General features: G+C 52.8%; 1 protein-coding gene and 1 long non-coding RNA gene across 4 annotated transcripts in view; one reads left to right on the top strand and one right to left on the bottom strand.

Moving 5' to 3' along the window:
- Window positions 1-11,936, bottom strand: part of FAM222A (family with sequence similarity 222 member A) — a 55,485-nt gene that overhangs the window by 2,510 nt on the left and 41,039 nt on the right. The gene's annotated exons all lie outside the window — the stretch shown is intronic.
- LOC119473191 overlaps window positions 1-11,936 on the top strand; it is a 47,465-nt gene that overhangs the window by 14,014 nt on the left and 21,515 nt on the right. The window lies entirely within an intron of this gene.

The following is an 11,936-nucleotide window of genomic DNA, read 5'->3' as shown; positions in this document are numbered from 1 at the left end:
AAAGCACGTGTGAGAGCCCATGGGAGGCCACGCCCACCTCTCCCTGCAGGGCTCACGGGCCCCTCCCCACACTAATTTCCCATTCATTTCACTCTTCCTTATTCCTTCTACATTTTTCAACTTTGGATTTAAGTGTAAGGTGCAGGGAACTGCCTGCATCATAAGCTTGATGAACTTTCACAAAAGGAAAACAGCTGCTTTATGGCACCCAGGCCAAGAGACAGGACATTGCTACTCCCTGCAGGGTCCCTGAGCCCCTCCTAGCCTCTAACCATACCCGCACTGACCTAACCGTTACCGTGGACTGGCTGTGCCTGGCTTGTGTACATGGTGAGATGGAATTCTACATGTGCTCATTTGCACCTGGCTTCTGTCACTTCCTACTGTGTGAGAATCATCCAGGTGGCCGTGTGGGAAGTAGTTCGGTCTGTCTCGTTGCTGTGTGGTACTTGTTGTGTGACTATGCTGCAATCTGTTCATCATTTCTGTTCTTTATTTTTAAAGACAGGGTCTTTCTCTGTTACCTGGGGTGGAGTGCAGTGGTGCAATCATGGCTCACTACAACCTCGACCTCCTAGGCTCCAGCAATCTTCCCACCTCAGCTTTCTGAGGAGCTGGGACCATAGGCACGCACCACCACGCCTGGCTAATTTTTGTATTTCTTCCTGAGATGGGGTTGCGCCATGTTGGCCAGGCTGGTCTCAAACTCCTGAGCTCAAGTAATCCTCCCGCCTCGGCCTCCCAAAGTGTTAGATTACAGGCACAAGCCACTGTGCCTGGCCCATCCTTTCTATTCTTGATGGCATTTGGGTTGTTACTAGCTGACAGAAATAGTGCCACAGGCCGGGTGAGGTGGCTCACACCTGTCATCCCAGCACTTTGGGAAGCTGAAGTGGAAGGACTGCTTGAGCCCAAGAGTTCAAGATCATCTTGGGCGACAGAGGAATACCTTGGCTCTATGGAAAAAAAAAATTAGCTAAGCATGGTGGTGCATGCCTGTCGTCCTAGAGGCTGAGGTGGGAGGATCACCTGAGACCAGGAGATGGAGGCTGTAGTGAGCTGTCACTGTGCTGCTGCATTCCAGCGTGGGCGATTGAGCAAGACCTTGTCTCAAAAAAAAAAATAAAAGTAAATAAATACAGTGCCACAGCCCCTAGCACACGCAGAGTTCTGTTGGAAATATGCCCAGGAATGGAATTTCTAGGTCACAGGGGAGAGGGCTCTGCCCTGCCTGGCTTCGGGAGAAAACGCCTGACCATTTGCCCATGAGGCTGTATGAGGCTATAGTCCCACCCGCAGAGCACAGAGTTCCAGTGGCCCCACAACCCTGCCAGTGCTTCGTGTCATCTTTCATTCTGTCACTGCTCTGGACGACATTCCTTCCTTCTACCTTTATCCTCCCCTGCCTCCCTTCCTCACCTGTGAAACGGGATGATGACCCCTTGCCCACCTCATGGGCTGGTTAAGCGTGCTCCTATGTGAACACAGGGCAGATGGGGCCAGCGCCAGGGTGAGTTGCTGCTAGTGGCTTCCTCCTCACTCAGTCAAAAGCCAGGTGAGGAGGAGGGGCTCTGCCACCCCTTGCTCTTGCTTCCTGAGTCCACCCTCCCTGAGTCTACCGGTCACCTGCAAGGCCAGTGTGGCTGCCGCTGCCTTTTTAGTGAGCCATCTGCATGGGGCTGGAGGGTACACTCTGTGTGGCAGGCTGACTGTACCCACTGTAAGTGGGCACAACTAGCCTTGCCATGGGGGAAGAGGGCCATGGTGGGCAGACTCCTGCCCCCATCCAAAGCCCTCCTGGTCCTGAGACATTCCCAAGGATAGCCCACGACCTTTCCAGGGCCGAGGGCATGTGGAGATGGTGGTGGTGGAATTCCATGAGGCAGATGGAATGGCCCTGGGCATGTAGTTTGCCCAACTGAGCCTCAATTTTCCCACCTGTACAATGGGGGTCATGATCATGCCAGGTCTGCAAGGTGGCCTCAAGGAATGGCAGCGCCAGGGGGCTCCGTAGGGGATGAGGTGCATGATAGGTGCTTGGAGCTCATGACTCTCGGGGTGCTTGGGAGAGGAGCTTCACCACTCAGCCTCTGCTTCCTCATCTGTAAAATGGGGTGAAACTGCCAATACTACTTCCCAAGGTGGCTGGAAGGGTTTGACAGGTCATGTGTGGTAAATGGCATTAACAAAAGCTGGTGTTCTGTGAGTGTATTAATACCCTTCTCGTCTGCCCAGAGAGAGGGCCCTCCCAGAAAAGAAAGGGGCAGGGAGCTCATGCTGCCCTTCTGACGGGCACAGGTGGGACTGGCATCGCAGCTGGGGACAGAGTGCAGACCCTGTTCCCTTCCCTAGGCCTCGGCACTGCTCAGGAGCCTGCACACCATGCCCCATCCTTCCAAAGCGTCGTCCCTGACACCCTGGCGGGACATGGGCTCCAGAGACAGCTTCCCAAAAAGAACTGCATCCCAGTTAAGTCCTGAGCCACCGGTGGAAGGGGTGAAGCGGGAGGAGAGAAACAGATTTCAGGCAGAGGAAACAGCTGAGGCAAAGGCCCAGAGGCAGGGAAGTAGTAGGGGTGGGAACTGCAAATAACTCAGGAGGCGCTCGGGAGCTCGGGGCAGGCTTGCGGAGGAGAAGCCCAAGAGGTGGCCGGCCAGGAGTGCCTCCAGCCCGAGCTGGAAGTGCCTTTTCACTGCAGGACAATGGCTCTCACTGCACAGGGTGCTCTGGCTGTGTGTGGGGACATGTTTGGCTGGCACAGCTAGGGCTGGAGGCCCTACTGGCATCAGGTGGGTCGTGGCCTGGGATGCTGCTAAACATCCTACGATGCACAGGACAGCCCCGCCACAAAGAAGGGCCCCATCCCAATTGTCAGCAGGGCCAAGGGGGAGAAGCCCCGACCTGGGGCACTGGGCAGCCATGGTAGGTTGTAAGCAGGGTAGGGCATGGGCAGGCCAGGGCATGGGCAGGCCTACGAGCCTAGGCAAATGAGCTTCAGTCGGCTCAGCTGCCTCCAGCCCAGGGTGAAAGGTGTGGCCTGACCTGGGCAGGGCAGCGGGGAGTGAAGAAGTGGGCGGCTCTCCGACCATCTGGCCTCACTGGCTGGACAAGTAGACCGGCCATGGCCCCCACCCCGACTCTGCCCGGGGCAGCCCCCTCCTAAGTGGCCTAAAATAAACTCGGTGTGGAGAATGGAAATGCCACTTTGGCCAACGGGGGAATCTTTCTCCAAGATTGGATTTAAACTACATTATACAAGCAATTTCATGGGCACTTAGCGCCACTCGGAGAGTCCCGCAAAAAAGGGACCAGCTCTTCATTTACCAGCCATAAATCAGCACTTGCTATAATGAGCACAAAAATGTCACTTTTATGCAATTTTACAGATGAACAAAACTGGTGAAATTAACTGTGGTAACCTACTGGAGTCAGCAAAAGCAGCTGCCAGGGAAAAAAAAATTCTATCTGTATGTATTTTTGTTCCCCTTAAAGTCTCTTCCCAAGCAAGTTTCTGCCACTGTGGTGTGAAAACTCATTTGTCCTCACCATTATACTTTCATTTGGAGTTTATCTTGAGTATCCAATGAGCCACCAACTGTGAAAATGATTAAATCTACAAAATCTATCTAATAGATGGAATAAATTACATGTTTAAAACCTTAAGAAGAAAAAAAAGGGAGTGCCTGTTCCTAGTCCCCACTGACTGAAAGGAAGGGCATTTTGCCGGCCTTCTGGTGGAGCTGATGGTAGCGCCGTAATACAGAAGCTCATTTGGTGTGTGTCTAGTATGTGCTAGGCTCCATGCCCATGGCATGCCTGCCTGCCTGCCTATCTTCCTTCCTTCCTTCCCTCCTTCCCTTCCCTCCCCTTTCTCTCCCTCCCTCCCTTCCTTCCCTTCTTCTGACAAGGTCTCAGGATATAGAGTACAGTGGCATGATCATAGCTCACTGCAGCCCCCACCTCCCACGCTTAAGCTATCCTCCTGCCTCAGCCTCCCATGTAGCTGTGACTGTAAGGGTGCGCCACCACACCTGGCTAATTTTTGTATTTTTTGTAGAGATGGGGTCTCACTATGTTGCCCAGGCTGGTCTTGAACTCCTGAGCTCAAGTGATTCTCTCACCTTGGTGTCTCAAAGTGCTGGGATTTCAGGCCTCTGTGGCTTTTCTTGACGACTCGTGTTTGGAGGCCCCAACAACCCAGAGGTGGTCCCCATTTTACTGATGAGGAAACAAGTTATGGCATTTGGCAGCTGGCCTCCATGATCTGCCACCCGCACCAGTGATTTTATACCTCCTGGTATTCATGCCCTTGTCCAGTCCCTGGGACCCACTCCAAACAGGACTGACCTGTGTAACTAGTATGATATTCTGGAAGTGAAAGAGTACAGCTTCCAGGGCTCAGTCATAAAAGTAGTTGTGGCTTCTTCCTTGCTCTGAGAGAAGCCACTGGTGTGTCAGGACACTGGAGGAGCCCATGGAGACAGAGGCTCATGTGGCCACGAACTGCAGCCTTCAGCCAAGAAGGTCATCTGAGACTTCTTGGAAGCAGACCCTCCAGCCCCAGTCAGGCCTTCAAAGAAGAGTACAGCCCCGGCCAATATCCTGGCTGCAACCTCATGAGAGACCCTGAGCAGAATCACTCAGCCAAGCTGCTCCCAATTTCCTAAGCCACAGAAAGCCTGAGAGATACTAAGTGACTGTTGCTGCCTTGAGCCACCAAGCTGTGCTTGTCACACAGCAGCAGGTGACTCATGCAGGCCCTGCTGTACAGAGGGGGAAGTGGAAGCTCAGAGGTTCCCAAGAGTACACACATAGCAAGGGTGGAGCTGAGATTCGGGCCCAGTGTGTCTGCTTTCCAGGCTGTCTTCACCCTACCTCCACCCTGAGGCAGGGCAAAGCCCTTCATGAGGCTCTCCCTCCTCCTCTTCCCTGGAATCAGGAGGAGGACAGTCCTGATGAGGGACCATAGAGTCTGCCTAGAGGCTAAACAAGGCAGGGAGGCCACCCATCAGAGGCCACCCAGGCAGGCAGCTCTCAAGCCTGCCCTGGGCTTCTGCCTTGCACCTAGCAACTGCTAGTTGGTGGCCCTGAGCCCCAGTCCCTCCTAGAGATGGGCTTGGGGGAGCTGCTCAGTCCTCCAACGTGCTTTGAATGTGAGTGCCTTCAGGTGGGGCATGGGCCTCCAGGTCGCTGGAGTCCCTGCCTTAAGCCTGGCCTGCCACAATGCCCCAGTGGCCTGCAGAAGCCTTTGGGTTTGTAGCTTCTCCTTTACGTATTGTTCCCTGAAGGACCTTCTCCTGAGCCCACCCATGGGTGCCTCAAACCCAGCCTGTTCTGCCAGAGTACCAATGGAGGTGGCTTGGGGCCCCAGGCTCCTTGGTGCCCTGACCCCAGCTTGGTGAAGGCTCCAGACTCTCCCTTGAATGTGGGCCCGGCTGCGAGCGTTCAGTGCGGTTGCATAGCCCTGTTTTGGTAAACGTAGTAGTGACAGGAAAAGGCCTCACATGAAGGAAGTGGCTGAGCCTGCGGGCTGGGGCAGGCTTCTTAGCAGTGGCAAGGATGGCGGAGAGGGGCCTGCGGCCTCGTGACTCCATTTTATTGAATAGGATGCCACGTAAGGATGCCACGGAAACGGCTCTGTGTGACTCATGGCTGGGTCGCAAGAGTCAATGTGGCTTCTACCTGCAGTGTGTTCTCTCGGGACCTCCATCCTTAGAACCTGGCCACTGTGTTCTGACAAAGCTGACGCCTAACACATGAGCACACAGGTCGTCAGAAGATTTCCGTGGCCCCTACCCCCACCAGGACATCACGGGGCAGCTGCACCCTCCCCACTGTGCCCTGCCTCTATTCCTGACCATAAGTGACTGTTTGGCACTGCTGAGTTTTGGGGTGACTTACTCGACAGCCACAGTAACCAGAATAGCAGGGCATGGGGACTGAGTGGCGGGACAGAGGGGTACCTGGCTTGGACAGGGTGGTCAGCAAAGAAGGCTCCTCTGATAATGCAGCTTTGGAGTAGAGAGCGGAGGGAGGTAGGGGAAGGAGCCCTGCGGAGAGCTGATGGAGGGTAGTCTTGGTGGGCAGGGGTGGTGAGTGCACAGGACGTGGGACCTGGGGCAGCTGGGAAAGCAGTGGGGGGTGGGGGCTGGAGCGAGGGAATGCAGTGCAAACCGGCCGGCCGCACGCCACTGCCGGGTCGGGGTGTTTCCTCCATGTTGGAGGGTTCTGAGCAGGGAAGGGACAGGTCTTCCTAAGACTCCTCAGGCTGCTGGCTGGAAAGGGGCCATGGGGACAGAGGAAGCGCTGGGAGCTGCCACACCTAGGGGCCCTCAGAAGCAATGGGACTTGCTGGGCATTAAACATGAGGTTTGAGAGGCCCTGGCGATGTGGGGGATACAGAAGGGGCAGGCACATGGAAAGAGGCGGCTCCCACGTGGCTGCCCAAGACTCTTGCAGGCTCTCTCCTTCTCTGGAAGGGGGCAGAACCAAGGTGTGAAGAAGCCCCAAACGCTGACAACAGCCCACCTGGGGAGAGGGGAGCAGGTTATGTAACGGCAAGGGGATTTTATTTCTCTGTGCTTTTCTGTAATTGCCAGCAGCCAGTGACCACGTATTGATTTAGGATGGCGGAGGGGCGCACAGCTCCCCGCCCTCCTCAGTCCTGCCTGGAGTGGCCTTGGCGGCTACATCAAAGTTCCTCCTACTCCCTTGGCCCTTCCTGGCTCCCCACCTAGCAGCTTCTGCTCCTGGGAAGAGCACAGAGGCCTGAGGGGCAGCCTTACAGCACCTGGGGTTAGGGCTGCAGGTGGAAAGTGGACTCTTGAGCTATGGATCTGGTTCAAATCCCAGCCCTGCCGCATACTGGCTGTGTGGCCTTAGGCACACCACTGTCCCTCTCTGAGCTTTCATTTTCCCTTGTGTAAATGGGTGAATGGTGCACATACCTGGGAGGCTTCTGTGTGAGAGGTGTTATGAGGCGGCCTAGCTCAGTGCCTCCCCTCAGTGGGCGTGTGTTGTGGGGAGCCCCCTCCATGGCCTCCAAGCTCTCAGATGCCTCTCTCGTGCCCACCACTGAGGTTGTGCCTGTGTGAATCTGAGCTGCACAGGTGGCATTCAAGGCCCTGGCCACCTGGCCCAGGCCTCCTTCCCACAGGGCCCTGGAGCCACACACGGCATCCCCCACTTCCTCTCATATGCCATCCTCTGTGGTCTATCCCTCCAGGCCAGGCACTGTGCCAAACCCTCACGGCCTTGCCCTTCCGCAGTCGTCCTGGCAGCCCTAGGAGGTAAGCCCCGGGTTTCAAAAGAGGAGGTCAGATGTTCAAGGAGTGTCAGGCAGGGGTCACAAACAAATGCCTAGAGAGGACAGATGGCAGGGATGGCATGTCCTGTCCAGAGAATGTTCACATTTAAAACGGCGTTCAAATACGGAGCAGGGCCAACCACATACCAGGTGGGCAGGATGTGGCCAGTCTGAGACCTCTGGTGGTGCAGGGAGGATCTGCGAGCCCAGATTTGAGCCCAGGTCATCCGTTCCGCCAGTGGGCAGTGTGGTCCCTGTGGCTCGGGCCCTCTTTCCTCCATAACCAAAGCCTCACTGGTCCTTTACGGTCTAACTGAAGCACTGCCTCCCCGCGCTGACCATCTGGATAGATTGCTCTCCTGGTCCGGGTCTGTTTCCCCTGCCCCACGCCCCCATGCGAAGGGCCTCATCTGTGGGTCCTAGTACCTGATCCAAAGTGGTGAACGTGGGGCTCGGGGGAACTGTCCATGAGGCAGGGACAGCTTCCACCCAGCGCCCCACCACGCACTGGTGTCTGCTGTGGTGCATGCTACATGGTAGGAGCTTTCGTTTTGTGCTGGACAAATGCAGTAAGACGGGTCGTCTACACAGCCCCAGCCCACTGGCTCTCCTGATCCTCAGGTCTCAGCCGAGGTGTCCTCGAGCTAGGCAGCTCGCTATAGCTGTCAGTCGACTTTTCTCCTGGGCCAGATTTGGAGACCTTCAAGGGCAGATCCTGTTTTTTCTCACCACTCTGATGTCTAAATAATTGCGGCCACCATCGAGGGAGCTTGGGAAGCATCCCATGGATGGTGGCTCCAAGGCCAAAGAATCCCATGTTCCCAGGCCTTTGGGAGGCTACAGGGCCCACCAGGCAGCATCTGGGCTCAGATGTGCAGAAACTAGGGTGCTCCTCACTGTGTACTGGGCCACTCCTTCCCCTGCTCTGCCTCCGCCTGCCGTGGCCCCCATTAAAGGCTTGTCGGGAAATTTAAAAGGCTGGCTGGAAGTGCTGGGTGAGCTGCCGCTGCCATTAAGTTAATGTTATGGGCCTTTTACAGGTGTGTTAAATAGACGCGGTTATTAACGAGTATATTAAGCCAATTAAAACCAGCCCTTTGAGTGGGATTTAATGTTGCTACAGGGAGACACGAGAGCGGGTCTTCCAGAAGCTGAGGAGGGGGCAGGGTGGATGGAGCCGGTTGGGTTGTGCCCGAGGGACCACAGAGCACCGAGAAGCTTGGACAGCAACACTCTGCACCACAGGGCCTGTGATAAGGGACCCCAGGTCCCGACCGCAGACATGGGCCAGGCAGGACCAGGTTGGGTCTAGGGGGAGGTGTGCATTCTCCAGCCCTCACCGCCCTGTGAGGTGCATTCTGGAGCTGCCCGCATTTGACAGAGAAGCAGGCTGAGGCTTGGAGAGGACAAGTCACCTGTCCAAGGAGCCGGGAGTGGCGGACAGGAGGCTTGGAGCTGGGTTCTGCTGGCATTGGAGCTACCTCCTGGGTTCCCCTGCTTCACTGGGCCTGCCTCTGGAGAAGGGGTTCCCTTGGTGGACCTCAGCTTTCTGGATGGTAGAATAGAGTGAACGCCCGCCTTCCCATAGGAGAATGGGGGAAAGAAAGGTATGCCAAGCACACAGTAGGTGTTCACCCAGTGTCATTTCTTTCTCAAGCCGTTGCACACTTTGTCTACTGCCTCCTTTGTTAGGGCTCAGGGTATTGTCTGTGTTGAAATGGGGGAGCAAGGGGTGTCCAGGGCTTCTCCAGGATGGAAGGGGTCCCTGGCACAGGGCCTGGCCCCAGCCTGCTGGGGGGAGCAGCTCCACATCTGCATTCCCCTTCACTGCCACCCTCTGCCCTTGGAAGTGGCAGCCTCCTGAATGCTCAATTAACGTGACACTAATTAGCTGGTGGCAGAGGCAGAATCCCTAATGAGGTCGCCCAGGAGGAGGGGCAGGGATGGCGGCTGGGCTAGGGCAGACACAGCTGTTCTCCAGCCTCTATGGAAGGGGTATGGAGAGGGGCAGGAATGGCTGCTCCGTACCTTCCTGGCTGTCCCAGGGACCCTGCCCTGTCCCAGCACACTGGCTGGGGTGGTAGCCTGAGGGCCTTTGAGGTCAGCTGCAGGTGTGAATCCACGTGTCCTAGTGACCAGCCATGGAACCTCAAGGAAGTTACCACAGAGCTCCTGATGTCTGTTTCCCCTGAGGGCAGGGGACTGGAGAAAATGAATGTATGTCAGCCAGCCTGGTACAGGTGCTCAGAAAAGGCAGGCCACCTTCCTTCTAGCTGTTTCTGGGCTGGAACTGGCAGTGGAGGGTGGCAGTAAACAAGAGGCCCTGTCTCTCATTCTCTTAATATGTGCACACATGCAAGCTACATACAGTGCTTAGATGCTCACATATGTGCCCAGACATTCAGAAACACCCTGCAGATACAAAGACAGTCAGGGGCTCCAGGAACACGTTTATCCACACACACACCTTCCCCACCCCACAGCCCTAGAGTGGCCAAAGTGTCCCTGCAGGTAGGGCTGGGGGCACTTTAATCCCTCTCCAGCCTGACTTTCTTGATGCTCCCATGTGCCTCAGTTTCCCTTGCCTACTCCCTAGCTGGGCTCTGTCTTTGGAAGCCCATACCGTATTCTCTCCCTGCACCCAGGGCCCCAGATGATTTGTCTGTGGTCCCTGTCTTGTCCTGATGTTGCCGCCTGTCCTTTTGCCTTCAGCCCAGCCTCATCTCTGCCCTCCTCCAGACACAGACCTATTCCTGTCTGTCTCCAGCCACATACGTTTTGTTCTGACTCACCTACCCATCCCGTCCCCACCCCTGGCTCCCCGCCACCCCACATCTGTGGCTCTCTATTCTGGACACTGGTCCATTATAAGTGTTGCAGACACCCACTCTCAATTTGTGGCTTGGCTTGTCTTTCATGGTGGGCCAGTTTTAATTTTAATGTGGTCCAGCTTGTCTTTTTTTTCTTTCATTTTGGAAATCCTTTTTATCCTGGGGATGATACTCTCCTTCATTTTCTTCAAACAATGATATGGTTTTGCTTCCCATGAGTTGGATTTCTAGTTTGCCTGGGATTCCTTTCTGGGTATGGTGTGAGGTACGGCTCCTCTGTCACTTATTCCCTGTGGATAATCACTTGTCCCAGCATGGCATATGTCTCCCCAGTGATCTGCAACCCCTGCTTTGTCTCCTGGTCTTTGTTCTGATCCCAGTGTCTCAACTTTAAGCTGTAACAGGACAAGCCCCTTCCCCAGTGCTGACACTTCTTTCTCCACAGTGCCTTGGCCATATTTGGTCCCTGTGTTTTTATCATTTCAGTCAGCTTTTGAGTTACAAACACATAAATGCTCAAGATGTAAGGATTGGACTGAATTTTTTTTCCATTTGAACCTGTCTATACACATGAAATATTTCTAAGTTTATTTATGTCTTTAAAAAAAATCACAATAAACTTTCCTTCTCTATAAAGGCCATTTGCCTCTTGTCAATTTATTTTAGGTTCCTTAACAAATTGTTAAGAAATGGACAAATTCCTAGAAAGACATCAACTACCAAGACTAACTTAAGAAACAGAAAATCTGAATAGACTAAGGTCTTCATGACCTTGGGTCATGCAAAGCCTTCTTAGATAAAAATACCAAAAATACAAGTGACCAAATTCAAAACTTTTGTGCTTCAAAGGATACCACAAAGCAAATGAAGACAACTCCGTAACAAGTAGAGATTGAATTAGCAATAATGAAAAGCCCAGACCTAGATGGCCTCATGGGTGAATTCTACCAAGCATTTAAATAAGAATTAATTACTTACAGCCTCTTCCATAGACAGAGGAGAAGAGAGAACACTTCCTAATGAATTCTGTAAGACCAGTATTACCCTAATTCTAAAACCAAAGATAGTACACACACAAAACTATTGACTTACAGCCCTCATCAATATAGACACAAAAACCAACAAAATACTAGCAAACTAAATCCAGGCACTTAGAAAAAGGATTATATACCATGACCAAATGGGACTTACCCAAGGAATGCGAGGTTGGTTCAACATCCAAAAATCAACTAATGTTAATACCACATTGATAGAAGGAAGGATAACTACATCTCAATAGACACAGAGCATTTGCCAAATCAATATCCCTCATGATAAAAATGCTAAACAAACTATGGAAACTACATAGTTAACGTCATACTTCATGATAAAAGACTGAATGCTTTCCCTCTACAATCAAAGTATCTTTCCACTCCTATTCAACATTGTATTAAAAGTTTTAGCAAGAGAAATTCAACAAAATAAATAGAAGGCATTCATATTAGAAAGAAGTAAAATCATCTCTATTCGCAGATGACATTATCTTGTATACAGGATATCCTAAGAAATTCACTAAAATACTATTAGAATAAAGAAGTTCAGCAAAGTTGCAGGAAACAAGATCAATATGCAAAAATCAGTTGTCTTTCTATATACTCACAATGAACAACCCAAAAATAAAATTAAGAAAATTCCAACTACAGCAGCATCAAAAAGAATAAAATACTTAGGACTAAATTTAACAGAAAAGCAAAACTCAAAATATGAAAACTACAAAACATTCTTGAAAGAAATTAAATAGGAAGACACTCATGTTCATG

This window comes from Cebus imitator, unplaced genomic scaffold (genome assembly GCF_001604975.1).
Source record: "Cebus imitator isolate Cc_AM_T3 unplaced genomic scaffold, Cebus_imitator-1.0 Scaffold8, whole genome shotgun sequence".
NCBI lineage: Eukaryota > Metazoa > Chordata > Mammalia > Primates > Cebidae > Cebus > Cebus imitator.
The sequence above is the reverse complement of the archived record's forward strand: the minus strand, read 5'-3'. Positions and strand labels throughout refer to the sequence as shown.